Here is a 7,029-nt window from a genome sequence, read left to right as displayed (position 1 = left end):
GCCAAAAAGTGTTTGATAAAATATAAAAGTGTTTGATAAAATGCCCCAAAGAGATTTTGAGTTGGTGATTTCAGATTTTTGAGATATGGGAAACTGGATTGCAGTGGATATGTGCTTTTTAACTTGATTATGGTTACATAATCATGTAAATTGTAATAGAAACAACAGCCACAACTTTTGCCAATCCAATATATGAAATTTCAAAATGAATTAATCATGGCTGCACCAAAATATGAGGTCTGCAGCACCAAAATGATGAAAAATGGTTGGTTTGAATAGGCAAACTTCGTGGGAATGATTTAAATGGGCAAAGAACAAACCAAACAGATTTATATCAATGTATGAGGTGTAATCAAACACTTAAACAGCCAAGAAATACATTGCAACAGAAAAGCACTAGGCCACTTCCCAAAATCAAGCAAATTTGATGGTTTAGATGGTGATTTTGCAAAGCAGCCCAATTTTGACCAAATGAATAGTATCTACAAGATTTAAATGGTCAAATAAACTTGTGCAACCAGTTACAATGCACAAATTTAGTGAAATATGTCAAATGAGAATGCAAGTTGCTAATTTCACTCAAAATGGAAGGTTGTAATATGAATTCTGCATAATTGATGAAGAATGACCACAACAACAGTTTGGACAAGTTTAAAAGGATGAAATAAGCTGGTCTAAATGTTCAAACAGTAGAGAAATGCACTAAAACCAGATTTGACCCTTGAAGTTGCCATTTATGCAGTAAAATAGATGCAAAACTGTGGCAGATTTCAAAAAAAACAACTGAAATGCAAAGCTGGCTTGGTTAAAAACAAACAAGGAATGCCTTAATCAACTAGATCTAGCTTGAGATTATTAATAGCTAGCAGATTCATACATCATATGACACAACAAAGAAATTAGCACGGTGCAAAAGCTAAACATATGAAACAGAGTTGCTACTGTACGGTAATTGCATAATTCATTTACAGAACTACTCAATTTGCTTTTCCTTGATTCATTTGAGTTGTAATCAGTGTAGGCACGGCTGAGAACATCAAACAAACATGTAGAAAGCTTGAACTTAAAGAAAAATGAGCAACGACGCAGTTGACCGAAATCAAAACATGCAACAGTGATAAAACGGCAACTAAGTGCACATGACGTAGACAAAACTCGAAAAAGAAATTGAAGTTGGAATTAACTGAAAGAAAAAAAAAAAACAAAAACACTACGCACCGATTAAAATGTGAATGTAAATCCACTCAACACAACGAAATCGAACGAAAGAGAAAAAAAAAATTGAGAAAAACACAATATACAGTGGAACAACACAACGCGGAAGTATAACAATGAAGGATGAACACTTATCTCTTGAAGCGTGGATGAGGAACGACTGGCTCTGGATACCACTTGATAGAAGCCTCCATTGAATTCATGCTTGGAGAAGCTTCACGGAAGCAAAATTGGCAGCGAATGAATGAAGCAATGATGATTGATGAAGTGTATCCAAGGTGTTTGATGGAGGTCCGTGAGAGGTTGGTGATGGTGTATTGGTGAATTCTAACTCAGAGAGCTTTCCTAAGGGGAAAGGAGCTAGAGGAAGTGCAAGATAACAAAGCACAAGGATGAACTTGAGAGTGAAAGCTGAAATTTGGCAGCATTTCTTTACTTCAATTCAAGTTGATTTACAAGAGATCTAAGCTTCTCTTTTATAGATGCAGAGGAGCTATTGATCCGTGCAGGAGAAGCTATTCAAATTGCCAATGACATGTGCAGAATAAACTAGCCAGCATGGGTTTAATGTTTCACAAGAAAGTCATTTAAAACGTGTTGAATTATTGTAGCTTGCAGCAGAAACTCATCCAGCTGGCCATAAGCTGCCTATGTGCAATGCCAAACACGTGCTGGAAAGGATTTCCCCTCCGTTTTGACCTCTCTTGCTTCCAAAGGCTATCCAACCCTTCTTAGGCGCTTTCCCAAATCTGCCACCTTTATTAATACCCTACAAAACAATGTAAAGATTATTTAGCTTTTTTAAAAGAACATGCTAAGACTTTAGAAAGAAAAGATTAAGCTTGTATTCAACTTCCCTCTCTTGGTCTTAGTGTGAAGTTGGTACTTCTTTGATGGGAAGTCCCTTTAGGGGTTGCCATCACACGGCCTTGGTTAAAAAGGTCCAGCCGTCACACTTGATTTTTGGAGACTTTGCTTGGAGCATTTTGAAGGGCTGGAACGGTGCAGAGGGACCTGGCTGGAACGTTGTGATACCATGGAGTTTTCAAAGTTGCTTGGTTTTGGATGAATGAAGAGAAACACATTTACTTTAATTTCCGTTTTTCTTCCAACGCTTTGCTTGTCTATTTATTTTTATATTCTACAAATGCAATGTGGTTGCTGTGAAGAAATGTGCTTGTGCATAGCTTTATCTTTATTCAGTTTTGTTTTATTATTGGGAGACAAGAATGAACATTGCTTTACTAGTTGAAAGGTCCCATCCTGCCCATTGTCCCATCAAGTGATTAATTTCTCTTGCAAAGAATTGGTTTTAATGTAGAATGAGAGATGTGTCCAGCCGCCAACCTTCTTTTTTATTTTTATTTTTCTAACTTTCTTTGAAGTTGCTTTTAATGAAAAGATGTGTTCAGCCGCCAAACCTTTTCTTTTACTTAGCTTTTGTTAATCTTTCTTGGAAGGCAATGGAAACATTTGGTGCAGCACGTGGTTATGGTCCTGAATGAAGAAATCATTTGATGGGAGTTGGTGGAAAGTGAAGTCCAGCATGAGAGAAACAACATAGTCATTTTATTTTATTTTCTTGTCCTTTTCTTTTAAATTGTTAATTCCATGAAGAATGGAGTAAGCTGCAACGTGATGATAGTGCACATTTTAATTTCTATTGAATGAATATGATGGGTCCGTGCTTAATTACTTTCAGCTTTCATTTTACTTTAAAGGAATGAGGAATGGTCACATCAATTAGCATTTATAGAACCTTTCATGTATTTTGTTTAGCAAAAAGATGGGGCTAATTTAGCTAGCTGATTTTTTATTCTTGCCTTGCTTGTGCTGTCACGTTTTGGAAGCACATTCCAACTTCTTGGATGTACACGGATTCCATTGTTGATGAATCACAGCAGCGCTATTTGGTGGCAGCAGATGGTGCACACGGTTTGAGCTGGAAAAGTCATGACATTTGAGTGTTATTTTAAGAGCATTGCAATTTCAAGTCCCTTTGGTAAAAAGCACTTGGTCACGTGAGTGGTAGGAAAAATTATGTTGTTATTTCTTTTGTCTAAATTAGATTAAATAGTAGGTTGAGTTGTTTATCATTTCTTTAATTTAGTTTTGCATTTAATTTAATTTAACTGTGTTAGGTAGTTGTTTGTTGCCTTGTTAGGATCTAGTATTTTTTTTTGTTTTAATGTTGTCTAATGTGTTTGATAATGTTACTTTAATTATCATGATATCTTAAATTATCTGTGTTGGTCATTAGTGATATTGCATTGCTTCTTTGAGATTTCTGGACTGTATGTTTGATTGCCACTCTGACTTGGTTAATATTAAATCTTTATTTGCACTTGCAATTGGGTATAGACTTAGTTGCCCAGGTTGTGTTGAGTCTTCTCTTAGTTGATGAAACTGCATGGTGTAAATTAGATTTGATGTTAACATTACGTTCACTTAGTCCGCTTTTATGAAAACATAATTAGCCTGCGCTTAGTTGGTTAACTGTGTTAGATTAAAGGTTTAAGTCGCAACTTTATTTTGTTGGTTTGTGATTGGAAACATTGTAATTAAGTTAATGACCGAATGTTTTTATTCTGTCTTTCAAACCATTTTTAAATTTGTGCTTGCATTTCTATTTGCATCAGCGTTTTTTATTTTATTCATCTGTATTCACCACAACATTTTCACAAACCCCCCCTTCCCCCACTTTGTGTTTGACTTAATTCTTGAACCGCAAAATTGGTCCTTGAGAGACGACCTAGGAGTCACTTCCTAGTCTATACTGCATTCTTTTATGCACATTAAATTTTGCATGGGGTGCGACACCCATCAAAACTTTGGCGTCGTTGCCGAGGACCAACGGTTTAGGTTTAAGTCTTGTGTTGCGTTTGTGTTAGTGTGTGTTGTGTTTTGTTTTGTGTTGTAAGTGTGATGTTCTGTTTTGTGTGTTCGTCATTGTGTGTTGCATTTAGATAGCTTCAGTTGCATATTTTCATTGCACTCTTCTTTTGCCCCTTCTTTCTACATGTCTACCTATTTTGATTTTGTGAACATTGTTTCTTCTGCCTATGTCCATGACTTTGATTGTCCTTATGCATCTAACTCTGATATTGTTTCTCATGCATATTCTGTTGATTTCTATGTTGAGAACAATATGACTCATCCTCCCATTCCTGAGAGTGCTCTTTGGGAGCCGGTTACACATAGTGAGGATGATGTTCATTGCGTTCTCACATCTAGACTGATAGATTTGCTGCCTAGGTTTTATGGTTCTGCAGGTGAATGCCCACATAGACATTTGGAGAGGTTCCAACGCATTTGCTCTGAAATGAAACCTCCACAAGTCCTTGATGATCGCATTTTCTTAAAGGCCTGCACTCAGTAGAAGAAGCAGCATGGGAATGGCTTTATTATCTTCCTCCAGAATTCAAAACCAATTGGGAAGATCTTAAGCATCTATTTTTGGAAAGATTCTGCCCTACACAGCATCAATATCAAGAACCACCATTCCAGAATGCTTGTATGCCTTCCCAAGTCCAGGAACCACAGCAGCTGCAGTTTCATGAGCCTGCCCAAGCAACTCCTCATCCTTCCACTACTTCTGAGCCTACATTGAAGGAGTTACTGAGGCAGATGACCATGCAGAACATTGAGTTCATGCAAGAGACCAGAGCATCCATTTAGAGTTTGACTGATCAGATGGGGCAGATGGCTACTCAACTCACCGAGGAACAGTCTCAAGTTTTAGAGGAATCATCATTCCAGACTGTTCAACTTCTAGATGATGTCAATGCCATCCACATAGAAGATGGGGAGCAGAGTCATGAGCTTACTACTGCACCATCTACTTTCCCACCCTCCTATGTCTCCACTCTTGCACTTGAGGACATTGATGAAGATTTGGATGACCAGGCAGATTTAAGCAACACTTTTGAGATAGGTAGACCAACTTCACCTTTCACCACTCTACCAATCTTCAGGGAAGTGGAGGTAAACATACCTATGATTGATTCTATTGTTGATGATTATGCTATTTATAGGTATGTTGATGATTGTATTGTTGATGAGCATGCTTCTAATTCATTCTCTTTGCATGATGAGAACCACTTTTTGCCATCACATATGAATGTTTGTTCTCCATGCACTGAACATGAATCTGAGCCTGTTGTTGATATTGTTTCTACATTTGAATATGATTTATGTTCTGAGGGTATATCTAAGGGTCAACCTATTACACTGGGATTGGGTGTTATACCCATGCATGTTATTTCTGTGGAACCATATTGAACTAACCATGTTGCAGGAGGTGCACATGAATTTGACCAACAAGCACCCACAGTGGAAAACAAAGGTGCAAGCATACATAAGAGCTTTAACATCAATAGGCACCAGCTGAACAAGCTCATCAACAATCATTGCTTCTTGCATCCAGTTGTGGAGGAAATCTCCCTGCTTGATCAAATCTGGAGACTGAAGCAGTTCCTCCTCAAGACTTCCTTGTTGACTCCAGTGGTGGAGAACATCTCCCAGAAAGTCCAAAATTGGCAATTGCCACCATGATCAGGGGAGTTTTCTTCTTTCCCTTCTCCCCCTTTCCCACTTTTATTACACTTGTCCATGATCTGTTCACTGTTTTGACTGCTGATCTTATGCTTATGACACATTGAGGACATTGTGTAGTTTAAGTGTGGTCTATTGGGGGAGATTCTGATTTTTCTTTGTTTGTTTTTGTTTTCCACGTTTAAATTTTTGTTTTCTAGGTAGTTTTTGTCGTGTCTTGTGTACAGTTTTGCATTTTTTTCTTGATTTCTGGACTTTATTAGGTTGTAGATGTGTCCTTCACTTCATTGATACTATGATTTGTTGGATACCCTTGCTTTTCTCTGCTTGGAAGATGATTATGATGTTTGAGGTTGAATTGATTGTGACAAAATTACCTTGTGCGAGATTTGAGCCATTTGATGATTTTTCTTGTGTGTGATATGTCTCTTGATTGCTTGCACTTATGCCTTGGCTTGACTCTTTTTGATGATTCTTGATTGATATGCATATTTGAAAGTGATAAAGGTAGCTTTGTTGTTGAGTCCTTCTAGCCAAATGAGCCTACCCTGTTTTGATCCATTGATGACCCCTTTTGAGCCTATGTTTTCCCCATTTCTTTGTTTTGGAGGTTTGGAATTGTTTTGGGAATAAGTGTGGTCTCTTGGGAGATTATGATGAATTGGCTAGGTTGGTTCCTCTTCTTGTTTGTGTTTTTGTAAATACATGGTTTATCATGTCTCTTAGAGTTATGTCCAATATTGAGTGAAAAGAAAAGAGACAAGATGAAAAAAAAAAGAAAAAACAATACAGAAAAATGAGAAAAAAAAAATTGTGAATAAAGGAGTCAAGAAGAGGATTTAATTAATGGTTTTGGGTGTGCGTATACTGTGTTTACACTTGTTCCCCATTGCTCCTCTATTTCCTTTGGTTTATAGCTTCTTATCCATATTATATCCTCCATTTTCCTTGTCCTCATTGCATCCATAGAAGACCTTTTGATTTGAACATGCATATGTTTTTAAGTTTTGATATTAGAGGCTTGCCAAGTCTGTTTGTGTTTGCTTTCTTCAGTGCATTGAGTTGACATTGTTTATCTTATACACTTGAGAGAAACACTGATAGTGTGCATCTATGAGGCTCTGTTACTTTTGATTCACCTCTTGAACTGATTGATCATTTTGCTTGCTTTGATCCTGTGTTGGATGATGTCTACTTCTTTCATTGTCCTAGCTAGTCTTTGTTTCTGTGTGATGAGTCTGTGTCAATTCCCTGATGTCC

Source organism: Vigna radiata, unplaced genomic scaffold, assembly GCF_000741045.1.
Source record: "Vigna radiata var. radiata cultivar VC1973A unplaced genomic scaffold, Vradiata_ver6 scaffold_271, whole genome shotgun sequence".
Taxonomy (NCBI): domain Eukaryota; kingdom Viridiplantae; phylum Streptophyta; class Magnoliopsida; order Fabales; family Fabaceae; genus Vigna; species Vigna radiata.
This window is presented reverse-complemented; position numbering follows the sequence as displayed.